The following is a 25,863-nucleotide window of genomic DNA, read 5'->3' as shown; positions in this document are numbered from 1 at the left end:
CAATAAGAACATGAAGAATCACCAAATCTAGAAAGCCACCAAGGATCAATTCTTGATTCAATCAAGAATACCTGCTCTGATACCAATTGTGGAAGTTATTAATCGAGTGTATGAAAGAAATCAAAGTAAAACAACGTAATCAGAACACAAGGAGTAAATAAGATCTTGATTCAGCTCATTTATACTTTCAACATACACAGAGAGTGTTAGACAGAATAATAGCCAAAAATTCTATCTAACCCCGAGTACAACTCCTATTTATAGGAGAACAAGAAAGTATACAAAAAATACTAAGGACTTGAAATTCTGACTTCGATACTAAAATTCCTTAGTAAATAGATAAGATAACTTTCGAAACTGACTCAAATGACTTCGACACATTACAACAAATTTGACCCTAACACACAGGCGTTACAACTCTCTCCCCTTAGGATGATTCCGTCCCCGGAATCATGCATCAACAAACAAATGCGGATAGCGACTCATCATGTCACTCTTGGTTTCCCAGGTGAGATTTGGCCCATTCGAATGTTTCCATCGCACAAGCACTAAGTCGACCATCTTGCGTCGCAACTTCTTCGTCTTACGGTCAAAAATCGCCTCCGGCTCTTCAATTAGCCTCTTATTTTCATCCATCCTTAACTCATAAATTGGAATTATATCGGGAACTTCTCCCGTGTACTTCCTCAAATAACACACATGGAAAGTGTTATGAATACCATCTAGTTCTTCTGGTAGTTCTAGCTTGTAGGCTTGCTTCCCAATCCTCTGAAGAACTTTGAACAGTCCAATGAACCTTGGACTCAACTTTCCTCTTTTCCCAAATCTTATAAGTCCCTTCCACGATGAGACTTTAAGCAAAACCGAATCTCCAATTTCGAATGTCATCGGTCGTCTTTTCTTGTCAGCATAGCTCTTTTGACGATCCTGAGCTGCTAACATCCTTTCCCTAATCACTTTCAGCTTTTCAACAGTCTGGTGGACTATTTCGGGGCCCATCAACTGCTTTTCTCCAACTTCAAGCCAACAAGACGGCGTACGACACTTCTGTCCATACAAATCTTGGTAAGGTGCCATCTTGATGCTCGAATGAAAACTATTATTGTAGGAAAATTCTACCAGAGGTAAGTGCTCATCCCAGTTACCTTGGAATTCCAGGGTACATGCTCTTAGCATATCTTCAAGTGTTTGAATCGTTCTTTCGCTCTGACCATCGGTCTGCGGATGGTAGGCTGTACTTAAACACAACTTCGTACCCAATTCCTCTTGTAGACTCCTCCAAAACCTTGACGTGAAATGGCTATCACGGTCTGATACAATCGTTAAAGGAACACCGTGAAGTCTTACTACCTCCTTCACGTAAGCATTTGCGAGCTTATCCATAGACCATCTCTCATTAGCTGCTATGAAGTGTGCACTTTTAGTGAAACTATCAACGACCACCCAAATCATGTCATGACCGTCCTTTGTTCTGGGCAGTTTAGTGAAAAAATCCATGATGATGTCTTCCCATTTACCCATGGGTACAGTGAAGGTTCTAAGCTCACATACGGTTTCTGATGTTGTGCCTTAACTCTCGCACATGTCACACACTCGGCCATATACTTTGCAACATCAAGCTTCATCGTCGGCCACCAGTAGTAAGGTTTCAGATCCCTATACATTTTTGTGTTGTCGGGATTAATCGAGTACATGGTCTTGTGAGCTTCTTCCATCATAAGGTCTCTTATTCCTCCCGTCTTAGGTACCCAAATCCTATCTTGGAATACCTTCAATCCTTGATTATTCGTACCGAACACTAACGTTTTGCCCAAACGTTCTTCCTTTCGGTCATTTTTCTTTGAAGCTTCTTCCTGAGCTTTCTTGATGCTTTCCACAATTGTTGATACAACTTCAATTCTTAACGTTCTTGGCCTTTTCCTTTCAAGGCTCACTTTTCGGCTTAAAGCATCAGCTACAACATTTGCTTTACCAGGGTGGTAAAGTATCTCACAATCGTAATCCTTAAGCAACTCTAGCTAGCATCGTTGCCTCATATTCAATTCTTTTTTATCAAAGAGATACTGAAGACTCTTATGATCAGTGAAAAGTTTGCACTTTGTTATGTAAAGATAATGCCTCCATATCTTTAGGGAGAATACTACCGCTGCCAACTCCAAATCATGAGTGGGGTAGTTCTGTTCATGCTCTTTTAGTTGTCTCGATGCATATGCTATCACCTTATCCCTTTGGGTCAGAACACAACCTAACCCAACTCCAGATGCATCGCTATAAACTGCAAAGTCTTCAACTCTGTTGGGTAGAGAAAGAATCGGTGCTTCACACAACTTCTTCTTGGGCTTCTCGAATGCTTCCTCGTGCTACTCACTCCAAGTATAAGTAGCTCCCTTATGGGTCAAAGCTGTAAATGGAGCAGCTAACGAAGAAAAGCCTTGGATAAACCTTCGGTAATATCCAGCTAATCCCAGAAAGCTTCAAATCTCCGTGGGACTTTTCGTTCGCTCCCACTTCATCAAAACTTCAATCTTCGCTGGGTCAACCATGATCCCTTCTTGGTTAACCACATGACCCAAGAATTGGACTTCTCGAATCTAAAGTCACATTTGGAGACCTTTGCATACAACTTCTCCTTATCCAAAACTTCTAACACTTCTCGCAGGTGCTTTCCATGCTCTTGCTGGCTCTTTGAGTAAACCAGAATGTCATCTATGAACACTATCACGGATTTGTCGAGGAATGGTTTACAAACCATGTTCATCAAATCCATGAATAATGCTGGAGCATTGGTGAGTCCAAATGACATAACCAAGAACTCATAGTGTATGTACTTCGTTCTAAATGCGGTTTTCTCAATATCCATCTCTCTCACCTTCAGTTGATGATATCCTAACCTAAGATCGATCTTGGAGAAATAGCTCGAACCTTGCAGCTGATCGAACAGGTCATCAATCCTTGGCAATGGGTACTTGTTCTTTATTGTTGCCTTGTTCAACTCTCTGTAGTCTATGCATATCCTCATGCTTCCATCTTTCTTCTTTATGAATAACACCAAAGCTCCTCAGGGTGATGAACTAGGTCTAATGAAACCGTTGTCCAACAACTCCTGAAGTTGCGTCATAAGCTCCTTCATCTCCGTCGGTGCTAATCGGTATGGTGCATTTGCTATTGATGTCGTTCCTGGTAACAAGTCTATTCGAAACTCTACTTGTCTATCAGAAGGCAATCCAGCAAGATCTTCGGGAAAGACTTCCGGATAGTCGCACACCACTGGCATACTTTGCATCTCCTTTTTCTCCTTCTTAGCATCGATCACAAATGCCAAGTATGATGTGCATCCCTTAGACAAACATTTTCTGGCTTTCATCAGGAAAATGATTCCATAATTTACTTTGTGTTTGTCCCCATACACCATAAATGACTCTTTTCCAGGCGTGTTTACCTTCACTATATTCTTCTTGCACAGTATCTCTGTATCATTGGCACTAAGCCAATCCATTCCCAGTACGATGTCGAAACCATTCAACTCAATGGTTAACAACTCCTCGTGGAATTCGTTTTCCGTTCAAGTCGATGACGATATTCTTAATGCAATCGCTAACAGGTATGAATTTGCCACTAGAAACTTCTACAACTAGAGCATTATCAAGTTTTTCTATAGGCAATGCTTGTCTTCCACCAAATTTATGTGATATAAAGGAGTAATTTTCTCCAGAATCGAACAATATATTGACAGGCAATCCATTTACAAGAAAGGTACCAGAAGCGACATCCGATGCATCCTTCGCGGCTTCCAGTGTCATCTAGAATGCTCTCGCTTTCGACTTAAGTGGGACATTGGGCTTTGTTGCATCCTTCTTCTTCGGGTAGTCTTTCGAAATGTGCCCTTCCTCGTGACACCTATAGCACACCGTTTTGCTGGCTGTGCACTCGTTGGCGTAATGCCCTGTCTTCCCACACTTGTAGCAGGTCACCTCCTCGATACATTTCCCGAAGTGATCTTTTTATACGTCTCACACCACTTTGCTTCGTTTCCTTCTCCAGACTTCCTTGAACCAGGCTTTTTCTTCTTGTTGGACCTTTCAGATCCCTCAAACTTCCTCTTTTCGCCAACCTCAACCTTGCTGGCGGCTCTCCCCTTGATCATCTCCTCAACAGACTTGGCAGTCCAGATAGCTGCCTCTAGAGTAGGTGCATGGCGGACTGGCACAACGTAATCCCATGGAAGTCCCTTTGCATACTTATCAACTTTCGTCAGCTCGTTTGGAACGATGCGCAAAGAAAACTCCATTTTGTCAGTGAAGGCATTGGTGTATTCATCAATGGACATATTTCCCTTTTTCAATGTCAGGAATTGGTTCTCTAGCTCAAGCAGATTTTGGGCCGAGCAGTACTTGCGCTTGAAGTGCACCAACAACTCTGCCCAAGTCAGTTGTAGGGGCTCATTGGGGCTTATGGTCTTACCCAGAGTGTTCCACCAGCGAACTGTGCTACCTCTGAACTGACACACTGCAAATGTGGTATGTAGCTTGCCTTTGCAACCACATGTTATGAAGGCCAACTCCATCTCCGATATCCAGTCCATGACTCCAATTGGATCTTCCTTCCCCGTGAAAGTTGATGACTTGCAAGTTGTGAAGTCCATATACTTGCATTCGGTCCTATCGACTCCTTCATCATGGTTGTTCCTCCTAATCACTAGGGGTTCCACTTGACTGGCAGTGCGGCTGTAATTCCCTTCCTCTGACTGTACGTCATTCAGTTCTGGTTGTTCATCGGGCATCGAAGTTTCGTCCCTATTATTCAGCAACATTTGTCTCATTTCTTCCCTTTGTTCAGCCATCATTGCCCGAATCATGGCTTGTACTCCAGCCATTATCACTGGCTCAGGTGCAACTTCTATTATTGGCACCTGCTCAATCACTTGGGGACGAGGGTGTTGATTCTTGTTTTCATTCACACTTCCAGCTCCGCTTTGGGTTCTTTCCATTTTGATCTATACACCAAATTAGGTGAATTTAGATATTTATTTACAATAGGCGTTTAAATCCTCCTTATCACTCCGAAACGTTACATGCTAGTTCTAATATCGTAATCGAACGCTTAGAATCCTGAACACATAAGGTTTCCAGATCCGGTCGGAAACAGACCATAGATCCGAACAAATAATAGCATACAAGGAAAACATAAAGCATTTAGCACATAAAAGCATTTTAGGCATCTTTCCTAAAATAAAGTAGTGCTCGTGTCTAAAATATGGAAGACACTCATCTCACGATCATCGCTTAGCATTCTAAGTTTAAGTCTAGAAATCCTACAAATTCCTAGTTCGCTTAAACTAATGCTCTGATACCAACCGTGACATCCCCATTTTCACGGCCAAAAAAGACTGATTTTGTTTATGATTTATAATAAAATCAGAGTAACTTTTTAAAGAAAGTGTTGTGGAATTTGTTCCCAAATATATATATATATATATATATATATATATATATATATATATATATATATATATATAGATAAGTATTTATCAAAGCATTTCCGAAGAAATGTATCTTCATTACATTACAAAACCCAGGATGTCATCGTCAATACATGTCAAAAGAATAAACCAAAAATAACATAGGCCTTACAACATTTCTATTTATTTCTACTGGCCTATAATCCATAATCTCTCATCAGATCATTGCATCTGTGCCCTTGTGTCCCTACATGTAATACAAGAAACTGAGTGGGTCAGGCTTGGGAGCCTGGTGAGCACATAGGGTTTTCAACCCACAATAAATAAGTTTATTATTTTCATCAAATCAAACAACCCTATTACCCGTTCCCGTTATCCTCACTTTACGTCCCTAAAGCATCTAATATAAGGGGCTTAGCCTAAAGAATTTCATCGGGGTGACAACACTGCTTAGGGGATTCCTGAGCATTTTATGTCAAATAAGGCAACCATGAGGGGGATGGAGTACAACTGGTGAGCACGTAGTTCAAATAAACACCAACAGGTTGCGAGCCTTCTGGCGTTTTTATAGGAAATGAGCAAAGGAATGTGCAAAGGAAATGAGCTGCCCTCGCAGCCCTTTTATAGGCCGAAGGCCTCGCACTACGCGGGGCGTAGTCTCGCAGAACGCGGGGAGTAATAGGGCGCGTGTCACAATTCGGATGGGTCATCATGGCATGCTTCGGACCGCAGAAGGAAAAGGACCGCGCAGCGTATGGACTTCGTACGCGGGGCGTCCTTCGGACTACGCGGGGCGTAGCCTCGCACCCACCTCGCGATTTACACCTTCAACTTCTAAAATTCGTAACTTTCGCATACGAGCTCCGTTTTCGACGTTCTTTATATCCACACGTAGGTAGAGACGTACTCTACAACTTTCATTTAGACTCTGTCGGCTATTTTTAAATCTATTTTTAAAGTTATATTTTTAACAGGCCGGGACACGAAAAGTTCGTTAAGAATTCATAACTTCTTCATCCGACGTTCGTTTTCGTCTATCTTTTTACCGTTGAACTACTATTAACGAGACCTTCGATTCTCGTTTAGGTTGCATCGGCTAAAATCGGTCGATCTATTATTCGAACTCTGGGTTGTGTACTGTTAATCCGAAACTTGGAAAAATCATAACTTACTCATACGAAGTCAGATTTGGGCGTTCTTTTATGCACGCTCTCGGTTTAACGAACACTACAACTTCTATTTAGATCGCTAAGGCTAAAAAGCACTTTAATGTAAACTCACTTTTGACGTCATTCAGTGTCGTGCCAGTTCTGTCGCGAAACTTCGACAGGTCATAACTTCCTCATTATAACTCGGATTTCGGTGTTCTTTATATTCCCGGAATCCTTGTCACGACCACTACAACTTTCTTCATAGATATCGGGCTTATCTAACGTTTTATTTTTTACGCTTATTTTTATTATATCTTTACAAACAAGTATATAATCACATAAAAGAACATAATTCACATAATATTCAAGTAATTCATCTTTATTACTTTAAAATAGGTTACAACGGTTGACCTAGACTATTACATCATCGCATCAATGCTTAGCTTCGAAACACGGGCGTTACATGGAGGCCCCAACTCGTCGTGTATAATCTGGTCATCCCGCGTGGATTTTAGAGTCTACTCGACGAGTTGGTGGACTCCAACTCGACGAGTAGAGGTTGTGCATGGAAACCCTAATTTTTAGGGTTTGCACCCTATTTAAAGGTCCTTAAGTCCTTTCCTCCAGCCTCCTTAGCACCTTTTGACGGCCAGAAGCAAACCCTAATAGATCTAACCCTATTTTTGGAGTGTGTGTGAGACTAAAATGGGTATTTGGTGCATTCCTTGAAGAGGCTTGAAGATTTAGAGGCTTGGAACGAGAAGGAGCTTGTAGATCCAACATCTACATCATGTTGCCTTTAATTTGAAGGTAAAAAGTCATTACCTTGACTTCTCATTTCTTAGATCTCCTCTTGTGAAAGAAAATGGTCATTTCTAGTGCAAAATGGAGTCACTTTCGGATTTGAACTTGTCACAAGGGCATGGTTTCAGATCTGGACTCCTTTAGGCCCTTATGGGCATAAAGCCTCAAGCTTTATGATGCTTTGGCCCTCCTCTATATCCGAAACCTTTTCCTAAGGCTAGTTATGAGTGTTTTAGCTTCTTGGACCCTTGCATGCACGTAAAGTTAGCAACTTTACGTGGTAACTATACCCTAGGAGGCTAGATCTATAGTTTGGAGCTTTGGTTACGCTCAAAAGCGTCTGAATGAGAAAATAGCCAAGGAACTCGACGAGTTGGATTAGGGTTTCCCGTCTTTTGGACACTTCATGGACTCGACGAGTTGTTGGGAAACTCAGAGAGTTGTCTCGGGTTTTCGGTCTCTAAGTTCTAAAGGAACTCGACGAGTTGCTGGATGCACTCAACGAGTTGGGTCAACATGGACTGTTGACTTTGAGTGTTGACTTTGACCAAGGTTGACCAATTGGTAATTTGGACCTTGATGGAAATCGTGTTGGGTTTTATATACTACAACATCCTATGGTGCACATACAACCCTAAATGCTTTGGATCTATTTTTTCTCTAGTTATACATGCAATATTGTTTCCAAAGCATTAAGCCTATAACTAGCACACAATTGACATAAACAACATAAAATACTAGTTAGGAGTTTACCTTTTTATGTAGCTTGTAGAACTTGTTGTATTTGGCCTTTAAGAACTTAGTGCCCCAAATGTTGCACCTCAAATGGTTCACAACACACCTTAGACAAAGGATGACTTTTGAGAGAGTTTATGCACACTAAAATCGGTTATGGCTCTCCAAGAACACTCTAGCAAAACTTGTGCAACCAATTTTAGGCTATAGGGTGTCATATATATAGTGTAGGAATCCAAGAGTCATGCGTAAACACTAATCCATACACTTGGGCTTATTATCCATGATCCATGATTCAAGTGGGCTAACTCTTTATGGATTCATCCATAAACTTAGTCCATCATGTATCATAACCCCAAACCATATATATATATATAACTAATTTACATAGTTAGTCCCTATTAATTTAATTAGTCTTTTTTCATCACTAAATTAATTCCAAATTAATTCTGGATCAATACTAATTAAATCATATGCTTTCATATTAATATATTAGAACTTATAATATATTAATAAATCATAACTAACCTCTTCTCAAAAGTCCATCCTCTCAAATTGTAGTGGTGATATGCAACCCAAATGGACCATGCTACTCTCGGGTCAAGTACATACCAATTATAGTTATGCGCTTAGACACCTAATCCAACAGTCTCCCACTTGGATAAGTATAATAACTATTATTGCAAGTACGACTCTAAAATCCCGACTAGCAATCGTATCTCTTAAAAGCCGTTGTCGAACTCTGACCTAGTCAATGACGCGCCCATTAGATAAGGGATCATATATTTCTCCATTCTACAAGATATCATATGGACTGAGACATGGATTATAATCGTTCTCTCTGTCTATCTGTTGTTTCCCGATTTCCGATTTACGACGACCGAATAATTGAACAAATCAAATCAGTCCAGGCTTGGCCAAGCGCTTAGGGTTGTCATCACTAAATCATCGAGGGGCCCACAAATATCGCTTTTATCCTTCTAAGGGTAAAAGGAATGGATAAACTTCGACTCAAATGCTCGCTTGTACTTACTTATCAAATCACACACAACAATATGTTTTATAACACCAAGTTACTGGTGTGTTTACATATGTCAATGTGCAACCGACTTGTAAATTACAACTCACATGTATTGGTTTCTAGAATATAAGATATTATTGTCTCACAATCACTCGTGATAAAATCCATGAAGTGATTCAGATGAGCGTGGGTTTAATCCAATACTCGATTCTTATTCCAGGAGTACTCATGAACACTGCAGCAAACTTGTGCTATGTCTAAAACACCTAGACAATCTACAGTCAGATTCATGACAGTCTTGCCTCATACCTACTTCCAAAGTATGATCGACTGTGGATAGTTTGAATAACCTAGTTATTCGGGAAATCAAAACATGCAAAGTGAAACACAAGAATAATCGAATCTAATATGGTCTCAGAACTTATGAATATAAATAAAACACCTTTTATTTAATCACCATATTGATTACATATTATTCATTGTATAATGTTTCGATTAACCAACTTAATACTTGAATTAAAACAATAGTTGTGCCATGCACCAAGCATGCACACTATGTTTGCCTATGGTCATTTATTTGTGAAATAGATCAATTGAAAGCATTTCAATGACACTCATTTCACAATTCCAAATCCTTATCGTAAATGTAAGAATACCAAATTCTTGCCATCCACTATAATCTGTTAGATTTTAAACTTATATGCAATGATCCTCTTGTAATGACTATGCACAAAAGTCACAAAGACTTGGCAACAGACATTACAAAGTATTCCCATGGGGATCAATTCCATGGAACGAAGTCTCACATTCAAAGTACATTCCTTTGAACATCCTTATTGCATTAAGTTTTCTAATCTTACACAGATTTAAAGAATAAATTCCACTTATGGAAAATTTTCCATATTCCCATTTTGACTATCACTTCTGAACAAGAGTTGCCTCTTTTCAGAATATGTCAATATGGTCCTTCCAAAATTCACACTATACTTCCAACTGTCCATGAGCAATCAATCTTTGGTAAACCTCAGATTATCCTCGACAATTGCTTAACAATTTTAGTCATATCCAGTTTTGGTCCTTTTTCCCTCTTAATGCCCTAGGCATTTGGAAAATTCAGAACACATAAATATTATAGCATATGCAATCGATCCTGTACCTCAAGCATATGGGACACGATTCATAATGTCTTGCATAAAGACATTATACTTGATTAGTCTTTTGCTATAATATTTCTATTTGCCATGTTCTCACAATTCGAACTATGAAGAAGGATGTCGTAATCATAATCGAATTTGAGAACGCAATTAACATTTCCATATATATATATATATATATATATATATATATATATATATATATATATATATATATATATATATATATATATAGAATTTCCTTACGTTGAACCATTCCAACATAGCATTCATATATATCCTTGACTAAATTTGATTAAAAAAACTCAATCTAAGCCTTTAGATTTGAAATGAAGTATGAATTCCTCTCCCTTAATTATAGCAAAACAACTTTTCAAAATCTGCATCTTTGCAAATTGAAACTTTTGTTTTCTATAATTAACATTGCTAACTCGCAACCCTTAACGTAATAATTGTGCTCCTACTAGCATAATAATTACATTCTTATTAGCAAAATACTTATGCTCCCACTAGCTTTGACATGTACCCAAAAATCAGCTGAACTTCTAGAAATCAATACTTATTGACTTTCTTACCAAAGTTCAGATTTCTGATACGAGATGCTTCAATAAGACTTTATCTAGGCTTCTCAAACTCATACACCATTCTTTAGATAGCTCACATGTGTGTCTAAATAATTTTAGAACTTACAGCCATAAGTCTGAAATGTTTAGACCTTTTGCCATTTCTCACAATTCGAACTATGAAGAGGGATGTCGTAATCATAATCGAATTTGAGAATGCAAATATCATAATTGCTATCTCTTTGAAATCTACTTAGTGAAAGCGTTTCCTCACAATCATTTTCATGAATTGGAGAAAAACCATATGACACTTAGATTTTTATGGTGTATGTGTTCCTATCCATGTGAATTTGTCATAACCATAATCACAAGCCAATGTTAGTGACAAATCCAAACTCATATGGACTGAACATGTTTAATCTTAATTTCTTGCCACCTGGCAGCTCAAAGGCCTACCATTGCTTCCAAGTAGTTATGCAAACAACTGAGAACTCATAGAACTCACATGCGCAGTCAACTTAACTGGAATGGGCACAGAAACAAGAATATGTCAACACGATAGGTTATAAACCTCAAGTCGTGCGCTAGTGATTAACAATAGGTCCATTCTTGATTAGTTCTTGAAACTATTCAAGATCATTAAGACTCCTACTGTCCTCTTGACATATAAGATTCTCTTTGTCAAGGAACATTACTTGACAAACAAATATTCAAGAGTTGGTGCGGTTTCTTATCAAGACAAACACTTCTGACAATTGATCTTAGTTGGTCTTTGTCTTATCCAAAACATCACAACTTACCAATTTCAAATGTACAAGAGTAAGAAACATTTTACTCTACATTTGATAAGTGTTATAAACCTTTCTAAAGATTATGTCACTCAAGTTACGATCTTGGAGTATGACTCTAAGACTTGATTTTGGAACGAAGTATGATTTATCTTCTTGATTTAACCATTTTAACAATTCACGATTCCTCTTCTTAGCCATACAAATGCACTAAGATGTCCTTAGAAGATCAATTGTGATATGTTTTTTTTCCATAATCATTAAGATGATCATAAAACACGATACCAAAGTACTCTCCCATCTTTTCAGATTGGAGAAACTTTTTTCTTTCTGCCTAATTTGATTCTTCTCATTCGTTCTGCCATACATTGAAACTCTTCCAATGTTTCAGAATTATACTTAAACAATTTAGCATAACCATATTTACTAAACTTTAGTAAATTATAAAGGATAGTATTATCGTTCTTTATGGTGGACCTGATCAGCGCACAACCAAGTGTACCTGATCCCCTAGTCCTTCACTTGACTCACATATACATGTGAACAAGGAATTAGTCTTAATTGCCCAAAGATGAAGGTTCTCATTTATCACACAATATAAGTTGCATAATTCCAAGTTTCTATCCAACTAAAACTTAGGTGATGAGAATCTTTCCTTATTTGGTAAATCTAGACACTACCACAATTGAAAGAATCAAATCCATTTTCCAATATTGCTATCAGTGGAAGCATTTAAACAACAATTTTCACAAATGCCATTGTAAGGAAACTTAAAATAAGATAAAAATAAAAAAACTTTTCTTTATTTATAAAATTGCGGAAAAACTATTCCTTACAATGCAATTACAAATGAAAACGATGTTGTTATCTATTCCTAAGCAATTTATCATAAGTCTTAAGCAGTAGCTCAAAATTCTGACCATCGAACCATGCGATCGAAATCCATCTCTTCACGATCAGAATCAACTTACTCTTCCTTTAAGCTTCCTTTCTTTTCTTTGATTCTACAAAACATCAAAATGTAATTACATTGCATCATGTATTAACATTCTCCAAATAGGAACTTAATAGAGTTAGATATCGGACTTACCTGAAGCAGAGTCAAACTTTTTTGACTTTACCATCCTTGTGATCTTTCAGGTAAATATGGCATCTTCGCAACTAATGCCCCTTCTCTTGGAAATAGAAACATATGGACTCTTTGGGAATGGTACACGAGATTATCTCAGACTTAGCCTTTCTCTTTACCATTCGGTCAAATGACTTGACCATGGTTGATCCCTTTCCATTGGGAAGAGAAAGCTTTTCTGGACTTCCAATGTTGCCATTGTCAATGTCCATGGCAGCTTGGAAAGTAGATCCTCCAATCAAATTTTCTTGACCAATGCGCCAAATCATTGCTGATTCAGCAGCAATAAGCAAATATGCAAGATCTATAAGGGTCATGTCGTGATCTGTCATATAGTAGCCTTTAACAAACTGACTATACAACTCGGGAAGTAACTGAAGAACCCAGTCAACAACCAACTTCATCGGGAAGACGACACCCAACATTCCCAGCCTGTCAATGTGTGACTTCATATCCAAAGCATGTGCACACACGGACCTTCCATCTTGGTGTTTGCAAGCCAATAGGGCTTGAGTGACCTTGAACTTTTCAAGTCTTCGAACTTGTGTGTCAGGGAGAATTATTGGAGGAGGTGGAGGAAGTGAAGTATGATATTGAGGAATATCATCTTCATGTGGAAAGCTTTTTCCAAAAGATTTGGGAAGACCATAGTTGTCTGAACTAGACATCTAGAAGGGAGAAATTCAAGTTAGTTGATTTAAGTCCTTAATATAACACCCAAATGAAATATTAAGGCTAGGACCCAACACAATATTTTACAATTCGGAAGAGGGATGTCGTAATCCAATTGTAAAATATTTGAAGTTAGGTAAATGACGATTTAGCAATTTCCACCATGAAAAACAAAATTGATTATTAAGTTTTAATTGGATTGAAATTCCTAGATCCTTTGAGATTCATTGAACTTTTCAATGGTATGTTTAAATCTCGATTGTGCCCTTCAAGTTTGTGACTGAGATACCGAGGATCACAAGCAAGGTGTGAATAACCATGCAAATTAGATTGGTACACCCAATGTTACAAATCACCTAATCAATGTGCCGGTTAACCACACATGCTCCATTGATCTATGATTAACATTAAGCTACCCTTTTGTCACGCACTGTCAGTCCGAGATTAGTGTGCCAGTTAACCACACACGCTCCACTAACGACTTAACAAGGTGCAAAATGCAATTTCATGTGATAGCACCAAATTCACATTTTTCCTAAGTAACTAAGATTGGGAATTTATAAGTGTTTAGTTACTTGGTATTTTTTTAATGAGAATTAATGTCCTATCCTACCTGTTCTGCTAACGACCCTCCACCAGTCAAGGAAGCGGTGGGTGAGAGTGGACACCCATTAAATTGCCATTTTATAGGAAGTAACCTTATACCCCCCTTATAGACCGGCTTCGTGAATGAGGCCTACTAACGGCAAGACTGACTTTAAACTTATACATATATAATTATTAAACTTTTAATTTTATATAGTATAAGGGTGTATTTTAAACTTTTAAAATACTAGGGTTTGGAATTAAAGAATTCAAAAGTGAGACTTTACAAATTCCAAAACTTTAGGCTAAGTTTTGAAACTTGTCAAAACTTTTGGTTTCCATAACTTATGAGTTTAATGTGGTTTTTATGAAAAACTTTTCATGTTCCATAACTTGAGGACAAGTTATGGAAGACTTTAAAACCATTTAAAATGACTCTTAAAATTGAGACCTTTCATTTTCCATAACCTATGAGTTTTAATAAGCTATTAAAAGAAGACCTTTTCATTTTCTATAACTTGAGGACAAGTTATGGATTTCATTATGGCAATTAGATCATATTTTTAACTAACAAAAATTATCAAATAATTTATTCATGATCTAACTAAACTCATAAGTCAAGATAATTCATATCACCTATTTACAAGAAATTAGCCTATCATATAAACTAATACAAATCTTGAAACTATGACAATTATCTTTTAATTGGATGAGCATGATCATTACCATATAAAAAACAGATTTTATGATTCAAAAAACAGTTTGTGGTAATGATCCTATCCATTTCCTGGCCACAACTCGAAAATCTGCACCCTGGAGCACCTACTCGACGAGTTCATGAACTAGACTCGCCGAGTTCATGCTTTACTGAGTGGACTCGTCGAGTCAGTTCATGGACTCGGCGAGTTCATCAGACAGAATGCAGAAAATTGATTTTTCCAGCTTTGAAACTTAAGCAAGCATCAAATATAATAGAAAACAACCGTAGGTTCTGATACCACTGTTGGGTTTTATATACTACAACATCCTATGGTGCACATACAACCCTAAATGCTTTGGATCTATGTTTTCTCTAATTATACATGCAATATTGTTTCCAAAGCATTAAGCCTACAACTAGCATAAAATTGACATAAACAACATAAAATACTAGTTAGGAGTTTACCTCTTTATGTAGCTTGTAGAAATTGTTGTATTTGGCCTTTAAGAACTTAGTGCCCCAAATATTGCACCTCAAATGGTTCACAACACACTCTAGCAAAACTTGTGCAACAAATTTTAGGCTATAGGGTATCATATATAGTGTAGGAATCCAAGAGTCATGGGTAAACCCTAATCCATACACTTGGGCTTATTATCCATGATCCATGATTCAAGTGGGCTAACTCTTTACGGATTCATCCATAAACTTAGTCCATCATGTATCATAAGCCCAAACCATATATATATATATATATATATATATATATATATATATATATATATATATATATATATATATATATATATATAACTAATTTACATAATTAGTCCCTATTAATTTAATTAGTCTCTTTTGATCACTAAATTAATTCCAAATTAATTCTTGATCAATACTAATTAAATCATATGATTTCACATTAATATATTAGAACTTATAATATATTAATAAATCATAACTAACCTCTTCTCAAAAGTCCATCCTCTCAAATTGTCGTGGTGATATGCAACCCAAATGGACCATGCTACTCTCGGGTCAAGTACATACCAATTATAGTTATGGGCTTAGACACCTAGTCCAACAAATTGGTCCTATGATGATTGTAGGTGTTTGAGTGTGGATCCGCATTTAGGAGTTTGACATTATTATCTAGTGCTGCTTGTAAGGTGAGTTTTCCTCAATATACTCAAGGGTCTAAGGCATCAAGGCCGGCCCTTTGGATTGTTATCCTGTTTTGTTACTGTTATGATCTGTTGGATCGGTATCCTAGTAGATAGGATGTTTCTATGTGATTATGATCGGTTAGATCGGGATCCTGGTAGACATGATGTTGCTATGCTTAGTGATCTGTAGATCAGCTTGACTGTTTGTAGACTGTTATGTGATTATTTGATATGTGTGCACATGTTTGATTGGTGATTGAGGCATCTGATTTGTGCATGAGCCAACAGACCTGGGTATTCCAACCCGATGGTTGTGGGTCGAGAGTATTCCATCCCGAGGATGATTGGACTCGTAGTATGTGGGCATTCCAACCTGATGGTTGTGGGCCAAGGGTATACCATCCCGAGGATGATTGGACCCATAGTTTGTTGGCATTCCAACCCGATGGTTGAGGGTCTGGGGTATGCCAACCCGATGGTTGATTGGACCCATAGTATGCTGTTATTATATATGTGTTATATGTTGTGTGGGTATTTTTAGGGAACTCACTAAGCTTCGGGCTTACAGTTGTTGATTTTGTTTCAGGTACCTCAGATGATCTCGGGAAGGCGAAGGCGTGATCGTGTACCTCCTCATGTTTTATGATTTTGATTTCTGAGATACTCTGATATGTAACTATTTTGAAAACACTTTGTGATAATTAATGGTTTTGAACGGTTCAAAAAGTTTTAAATTGGCTTGAATTTTATGGATGTTACACCTCTATGATGAACAAAAAAACGAACCTATGAAGAACGGTGGCATGAATGATTGAATCATTATCGAACGACGTCGACGCCTGCGATTGAATATATCTATGTTTGTATTAATGTTTTAGTTTGAAGATGTTTCCATGAATGGATGTTCAAGACTAAGTTTCTAAAATTTGGATATGTTTGCATCAAGAATTTATTCATGTTTAATTATCAATTTTGTTTATGGAATCTGACCCACGAACACACGAACCCAAATCTGACCACAAACCCGCCAACTTGTGAACCCGTATAAATAAGTGGGTTGACGAGTCGTATATGGGTTTATGTTCCAAACCCGCCAATCTGTGACCCGCCAACCCGTGACTTGTATAGTTAAAGGGGTCGTGTTTGGGTTGGTGTATTTTGACCCGCCAACCATCCAAACCGCGACCCGCCAAACCGAACACGACACGATTGTCATGCCTAATCTCATCAGCAGGCTCCCACGTCCACTCAGATCCCTTCTGGTGCTACCATTGCACCTTCACCAGGTTCACCACTTTGTTGCGCAGCATCTTTGTCTTTCTGTCGAGAATCGCAATCGGTCTCTCAACATAGTTTAGGTGCTCATCAACCTAAATGTCGTCCAAAGGTATCACCGAAGAATCATCGTCAAACCACTTCTGTATCTGCGAGACATGAAAAGCTTTGTGGATCTGACTGAGCTCATCAGGCAAATCTAGCCGGTATGCCACCTTGCCCACCCGAGAGATAATCCTGAAGGGACTAATAAACCGGGGACCCAGCTTGCCTTGCTTCAAAAACTGGATGACCCCTTTCCAAGGTGACACCTTCGGAAGAACAAAATCCCCCACCTGGAACTCAATGTCCGATCGAAGACGGTTTGCATAACTCTTCTGTCAACTTTGTGCGACTAGAAACCAGTCACGCACCTACTGTACTAACTCAGTAGTCTTGAGCACTACTTCAGTAATCTCCATGACCCAATGCCCGACTTCTCTCTAACAAACCAGGGTCCTACCCCTCCTTCCGTATAGAATCTCGAAAGGTGGTTGATCAATACTAGCATGATAATTGTTGTTGTAGGAGAACTCAGCCAGTGGAAGATAAGTAACCCAACTCCCACCAAAATCTAGCACACACGCCCTGCGTATATCTTCGAGCGTCCGAATTGTCCGCTCGCTTTGTCCATCGTTCTGGGGGGTTGTATGATGTATCGAAATGTAGCTGAGTACCCAACTACTCATGAAACTTTCTCCAAAACCTGGAGGTGAAACGAACATCTTGATCCAAAACCACCAAAACTGGCACTCCGTGTGGAACCACCACCTCCCATATATAAATGTCGGCTAGCGTCTCAGTGAATATACTCTCAACGACTAGTATAAAATGAGCACTATTGGTCAATCTATCAACAATGACCCAGATATAATCCACCCCACGAGCTGTCATTAGCAACTTTGTGATAAAAACCATGGTGATCTCTTCCTATTTCCAGATGGGAATGGGAAACGACTGCATCTTACTATGGGGTCTCCGATGTTCGAACTTGAATTTCTGGTAAGTCAATCACCACTCTACAAACCATGCTATCTCCCTCTTAATACAGGGCCACCAATAGCTCAACTTCAAATCCCTATACATCTTTGTGGCCCCTGGGTGGATCGAAAACTTCGACTTATGAGCCTCTTCTAGAATTGCATGCCTAACCCCATCAGTAGTGGGAACCCAAACTCTACCATACTGGGTCAACAAGCCTAGACTATCTCTAACGAATAGTGGAATTTGCCCCCCCTGATTCGCTCTGCCTTCCAATTTTCCTTATTTAATCCTTCCACCTGAGCCTTCTTGATCATATCCAACAAAGGAGAAAAATAACCATCCTCAGACATATATCCCCGATAGGTGCACTGACTGCCTTGCGGCTCAAGGCATCGGCCAAAACATTGGCCTTCCTGGGGTGGTACAGGATCTCACAATCATAATCCTTCACCACATCCAACTATCTCCGTTGCCTCATGTTCAAATTCGGTTGATCCATCAGGTACCTCAAGCTCTTTGTGGTAGTGTAGATAGTACACTTAACCCCATACAGAAAGTGACTCCAAATATTGAGATCAAAAACCACAGCCCCTAACTCCAAATCATGTGTAGGGTAAGTCTCCTCATGAGGCTTCAGCTGCCTCGCAGTGCAAGCAATCACGTGACCCTTCTGCATGAGTACAACTCCCAATCCCAAGCTAGACACATCACAATAAACTACAAAATCATCCATGCCCTCGAGAAGTGTAAGATTCGGGGCCTCACATAATCTCCATCTCAAAGTCTTAAAAGCTGCTTGTTGATCGGGCCCCCATCGAAAAGTAACATTCTTCTTCGTCAAGAGGGTCAATGGCACAACAATCTTGGAGAACTCCTAGATAAATATCCAATAATATCCTACGAGACCTAGAAAGCTCCGAATCTCAGATGGAGTTCTCGGAACCTCCCATTGCATCATGACCTCAATCTTGGCCGGATCGACGAATATACCCTTATGGTTGGCGATGTGCCCTAAGAACTGCACCTCGCACAACCAAAACTCACACTTGGAGAATTTGGCATACAGCCTCTCTCTCCTAAGAGTCTCCAATACCTCCCATAAATGATCCTCGTGCTGCTCCTTGGTCTTGGAGTAGACCAAAATATCACCAATAAACACGATCACCGACCGATCCAACATCGGTCTACATACCCGGTTCATGACATCCATGAACGTTGCTGGTGCGTTAGTGAGCCCGAATGGCGTCACCACAAACTCGTAATGACCATCACGAGTCATGATGGACTTTTTCTACACATCCTCATCTCTGAACCTCATCTGGTAATAACCTGACCGCAAATAAATCTTGGAGAACCAAGATTCACCTTGAAGTTGGTCAAAAATATCATCAATCCTCTAGAGTGGGTAACGGTTCTTCACAGTTATCTTACTCAAATCGCTGTAATCAATGCACATCCTGTGTGAACCGTCCTTTTTCTTTACGAACAGGATTGGTGCTCCCCATATTAAACTACTTGGTATGATAAACCCCTTTGTCCAACAGCTCCTGAAGCTGCGTAGACAACTCCTACATCTCTGGCGGTGCTAATCGATATGGTGCTTTGGCTATCGGGGCCGCACCAGAAACTAAATCAACCTGGAACTCAATCTGCCTCTCGGGAGGCAAGCCAAGAAAATCCTCAAGAAACACATCGGGGAAATCCCAAATGATGGTCACCTCACTCAACGGCGTCGTTCCCACAACCCGAGTATCTGCCACATACGCCAAAAATCCAGAACAACCCTGCTGAAGATATCTCCTTGCCCTCGCAACTAAACAAAGAGTCAGTCCATGCAAAGTTCCTTCACCATAAATAACCAGTTCTCCCCCACTTAGGGTTCGAACTCTCACAAGTTGGTGCTCACAGTCAATCATGACCCCATTGGGACCTAACTAATCCATCCTTATGATAACTTTCGGCCCTCGCAGAGGAATCGGAACCAAGTCAATAGAATATCTGTCGCTAAAAAGGTTAAATATAAACCCTCGATGAAACCTCGAAGCACTCACTGAACGGTCATTAGCAGTCTCTACCTCCAACGGATAATCCAGAGTCCCAGGAGCATCAGTAAACTTCTTCCTAAATGTAAGAGATGCAAAGGATCGAGTAGCACCAGAAGCGAATAGAACATGAAAAATCATACCATTGACTAAGAAAGTCCATATACATGATCAGATACAACATAAGCATAAATAAGGAAAGAAATAAAAGATATGATAAAATCACATACCGGTAACCACATCCGGTGTTGTTCGAGCCTCATCAGTAGTTAACTGGAATGCCCTGCTCTTCACCACATGTGTCTTCGCCTTGCCCTGGTGGCCATCGGTAATCCTTAAGGTGGCTGGTGCGGGCGCCGCCACTGCTCCTCCTGACAGTCTCAGATAATCGTCCATTGTATGGCAGGTCTGATTGCAATGAAAGCAAATCAATGCACCCCAGTGGCAGTCCCTACTCATATGACCAGTCTGACCACATCTGAAACAACCTGATCCTACTGCTTGACATGCCCCACAATGCAGCTTGCCGCAACGGCTACGACCCTTTTGGCCTCTAGTGTGTGAATCAGAAGTCTTGGGCTTCTTAGCCTGACCTACTGATATCTACATCTGCTCTGGCTTTCGCTTTGTCCGAAGCGGGCCCTTGCAATCATATCATTATGGGTCTTGCACCCTGAAAAGCTCACAAACTCCTTGATATCATCTCTCAACATGTCATGCTACCTCGTATTATTCATCTCCTCATCAGCAGTGTATTGTGGAACCAACAGAGCCCTCTTACAGAACTTGGCAGTGATCTCTACCACGATCTCGGTAGTCTAGAGAAGGTTCTGGAACTCCCTCACCAGTTGTTGCACCTTAATCGTTGGTGCAAACTCCTCATGAAATCTCATAACAAACTCCTCCCAAGTCATGGCCACCACCGCCTCAGATCCTAATGCATGAAAGACCTCCTCCCACCAGTCTCGGGATCGGTCTCTCACAAGGCAGGATGCCAATCTCACCTTCGCCCCCTCAAGTCAGAAGCTCGTTCACTGAGCATTCTCCATGTCAGCGATCCACATGCGGTTGGAAATGGGGTCCTTAGCCCCAAAGAATTCTGGAGCTCCACATGCCTTGAAATCCCAAAACGAGGGAGTTTATGCTCCTATCTATCCCGCAGTGATCTCAGTTGGAAGGGCCCCGAGTCGCTCATCCAGAAGCTCCAAAATCCCCTCCTTGATGGTACCGAAAATCACAGAGATGGCCTCCATGATACTATGAGTGATCTCTGATGCGATAAACTCGCATAACCGCTCATCTATTGGTTCGGCACCAGTATCGGAACCAGATCCAACAGCTCTTCCTTGAGTAGACACCATAGTCAACTGAAATACAAACATATAAACGATCAACATAATACTGAGGAGGCTTCCACTCTACAGGCCCCTTAGAGTTTTCTTGTAGATTGTCTAAGGCGTTATACATATCAAAAGTTTGCTACACCATTCATGAGTGCTCCTGAAATAAGATTTAAGTATTGGATTCAACCCGCGCTCACCTGAATTACTTCATGGAATTTATCACGAGTAATTGTGAGACGATAAAATCATATAGTCTTTAAACCAAGATATATGAGTTGTTGACTACGAGTCGGTTGTGCATTGATGGCATGAAAACGCATCAGTAACTTGATGTTATAAAACGTGTCGTTGTGCATGATTTGATGAGTAGTTAGTACAAGCATATAATGTCGAAGTTTATCTGTTCCTTTTATCATAAGAGGATTAAAAGCGATATCTTGGGCCCCTCGATGATTCTGTTTTGACTTATGTGTCGGGCCCTGTCAGAACGAAATTGATGTGTTCAGTTATGTTCTATGTCAGATGAATAAGAAATCGGGAAATAAACTGTTGGACAATGAGTATGACATTGTTCCGTGTATTTGTCTAGCTGATATCTTGAAAACAGAGGATTATATGATCACTTATCTAAAGGATGCGTCACTGACTGGGTCAGAGTTGACAAAGGCTTTTGAAAGCTTACGATTGCTAAGTCGGATCCTGAAGTGCATTAGCAGTAATAGTTATTAGACTTATCCAAGTGGGAGACTGTTGGATTTGGTGTCTAAGACCATAACTATAACCGGTATGCACTTGACCCGATTATAGCATGCTCCCTTTTTGGGTTGCCTTCACAAGTGTAATTTGATAGGAAGGATTTTTGAGAATAAGATTATTTGTGATTTATTAATATATTACAAGTATAATATATTAATATTATTCAATTAGTATTGATCAAAAATTAATTTGGAATTAATTTTGTGATCAAAAGAGACTAATTAAATATATGGGGATTGATTATGTAAATAAATGATTCTTGTAATGTGGACTAATGATCCATGACTGTATGGTTGGGCTAAACCAATAAGAAAATCCATGGATAGTCCATGGAGGTTAACCCATGGAACATAAGAATGTGAAAAGTCATGGAGCATTAGGGTTTACAAAGTGTAACCCTAGTGTTTTCCACATTATAAATAGTAACCCCATAAGCCAAAATCGGCTACACACACTCATTGGAGTCAAGCATTTTATTCTCCTAAAACCTCCTCTTGCATTTTGGTGTTTGTGAACCAATAGAGGCATCACACTTGAGGTGCTCAAGCTTTCAAAGGTCAAGAACTCTACTCTACTCAAGAGGTAAGCATCCAAACTATGTTTTATATTATATAGCTTCAACTGTATGCTAGTTAGGGAGAATGCTTTGGAAAAAGAAAATGCATATATAATTAGAGAAAACATAGATCCAAAGCATTTAGGGTTGCATGTGCACCATAGGAGTGTTATAGTGCTTAAAACCCAACAATGGTATCAGAGCCTAGGATTGTTTTCTATTATATTTGATGCTTAGTAGTTTTTTAAAGCTGAAAAAGTCGAAATTTTGGCCACTGACTGGTGAACTCGTCAAGTACATGAACAGACTCGAAGAGTCCACTCAGTAAACAGGGCAACTCGGCGAGTCAGTTCATGTACTCAACGAGTTGAAGGCCCTGTTTGCATAATTTCAAGTTTCTTGGCCTGGTTTGGATTAGGAACACTACCACAAACTGTTTTGGATCATTGGAAAAAAAAAATTATGATATGGTAGTGCTAGTAATCATCCAACCACAAGATAAATGTCAAAGTTTTAAACTAATTGTTGTTTTTATATGATAAACAAAATTGCTTTCAAATTGTTGACTTGGAAAATTATCTTGCCTATGAGTTTAGTTAGATCATGAATTATGTGCTAATTTAGTTGTTAGAAAATTGATCTAAATGATGTTTAATGACCTCCATAACTTGTCCTCAAGTTATGGAAAATGAAAGGTCTCATACATTAAAATCAATTAAACTCATAAGTTATGAATGTGAAGAGTTTTGACAAGTTTCAAAAACTTCCCCTCAAGTTTTGGAATTTGTAGAGTCTCATCAATGAAACTTTAATTCCAAACCCTAGAGTTTTAAAAGTTAAAATTCAACCCTTATAGTTTACAATATTATAAGTTTAATAATATATATATATATATATATATATATATATTGTATAAGACAAATTCGGTCTTACCGTTAGTAGGCCTTATTCATGAAGCCGGTCTATAAGGGGGTATAAGGTTACTGCCTATAAAATGGTAGTTTAACGGGTGTCCACTCTCACCCACCGCTTCATTGACTGGTGGAGGGTCGTTAGCCGAACGGGTGGGATAGGACATTAATTATCCTTAATTAAAAAGTATAATGATAAATATAAAGTAACTAAACTTTTATTAGATTCCCAATCTTAGTTACTTTAGGAAAAATGTGAAATGGTGCTAATCCATGAAATTACACTTTGCACCTTGTTAAGTCGTTAGTGGAGCGTGTGTGGTTAACCGGCATACTAATCTGGGACTGACAATGTGTGGCAAAGGGTAACTTGGTGTTAATCATAGATCAATGGAGCGTGTGTGGTTAACCAACACATTGATTAGGTGATTTGTAACATTGGGTGTATCAAGCTAATTTGCATGGTTATTCACTCCTTGTTTGTGATCCTCGACATCCCAGTCCCAACTTGAAGGGCACAATTGAGATTTAAACATGCCATTGAAAAGTTCAATGAATCTCAAAGATCTAGGAATTTCAAATCCAATTAAAACTTAATCTATTTCGTTTTTCATGGTGGAAATTGGTAAATCGTCATTTACCTACCTTCAAATATTTTACAATTGGATTACGGCATCCCTCTTCGTAATTGTAGAATATTATGTTGGGTCCTAGCCTTAATATTTCATATTGGGTGTAATATTAAGGATAATCATCTAATCTAAACTTTGTTTTTCTTCTATTACAGATGTCTATCCCAAACAATGCTTCCAACCCAATCCATTCAGGCTCTTTCTCCCTAATGAATCTATGTGGGAGGGTAATTTTTGATGGCTCGAATTTCAATGACTGGATTCGAAACATCAGGATGGCCATTCATTATGAGGACAAAGAATATGTCCTAGATAAAGAGCTCAAAGAGATTGATGTCACTACTGCTACTCCTGAACAAATCGTTGAACATATTACTCATGAGAGGGATGCGACAAAGTTGTCGTGTCTAATGATTGCAACCATGACTGCTGAGCTGCAGATGTCCTATGAGGACTACTATCCTTATGAAATGTATCATGATTTGATGGAAAAATACCATCAAAGTGATCAGCAGAAGAGGTATGAGATCATTGCCTCCATGATCACAACCAAAATGAAGGATGGTGAACCCATCACAGCCCACTTGTAGAAGATGCACATATTCGTGGACCGCTTGCTTAAATTAAATGTTAATTTTGATGAAGAGTTGGCCATAGATATTATTCTACACTCTTTACCTTCTTGTTATGATCAGTTTCGTATGACTTATCATATGAACAAGGAGGAGGTCACTCTTAGCAAGCTTCAAGGCCTTCTTAGGACTGCGGAAAGCAACCTTAAAGGAAAAACGGTTGTGTCTACTCCTACTACTACTTCTACCCCTGTTCTGGCAATCGGACATGGGAAGGTAAAGAAGAGGAAGGCTCCCTACAAGAGCCGCAAGGGAAAGTCTCTTGATGGATCCTCTTCAAGTGGGACCAAAGCTGGTTCTGTTAATCCCTCTTCCAATCCGAAGGAAGCAGAGTGCTTCCACTGTCATGATAAAGGGCACTGGAAATGAAGCTGCCCCAAGTACTTGCAGGACATAAAGGATGGGAAGATCAAACCCTCATTTGCAGGTATTTACACTATTCAATCTAATAACTCATCACATGCTAATTCTTGGGTCCTTGATACAGGTTGTAGTATTCACATTTTTTCTGATTTGCAGGGACTAAAAAGAGGTAGGAATGTGGAGCATGGGAAGATAAACTTAATAATGGGAAATAGGAAAGTGTCGCCTGTTACCAAGATTGGAGTTTATTCTTTATTTCATAGTAATGGTTTTAATTTAGATTTGAATAATTGTTGTTACTTGGACGATATGGCGAGAAATGTTATTTCCTTTCACAGTTTGTATAAACAAGGTTTTACCTTTTCTTTTAATAATGAAAATGGTGGTATTTATGCTTATTGTAATGG

This window comes from Lactuca virosa, chromosome 2 (assembly GCF_052849685.1).
Source record: "Lactuca virosa cultivar CGN04683 chromosome 2, Lactuca_virosa_CGN04683_v6, whole genome shotgun sequence".
NCBI lineage: Eukaryota > Viridiplantae > Streptophyta > Magnoliopsida > Asterales > Asteraceae > Lactuca > Lactuca virosa.
This window is presented reverse-complemented; position numbering follows the sequence as displayed.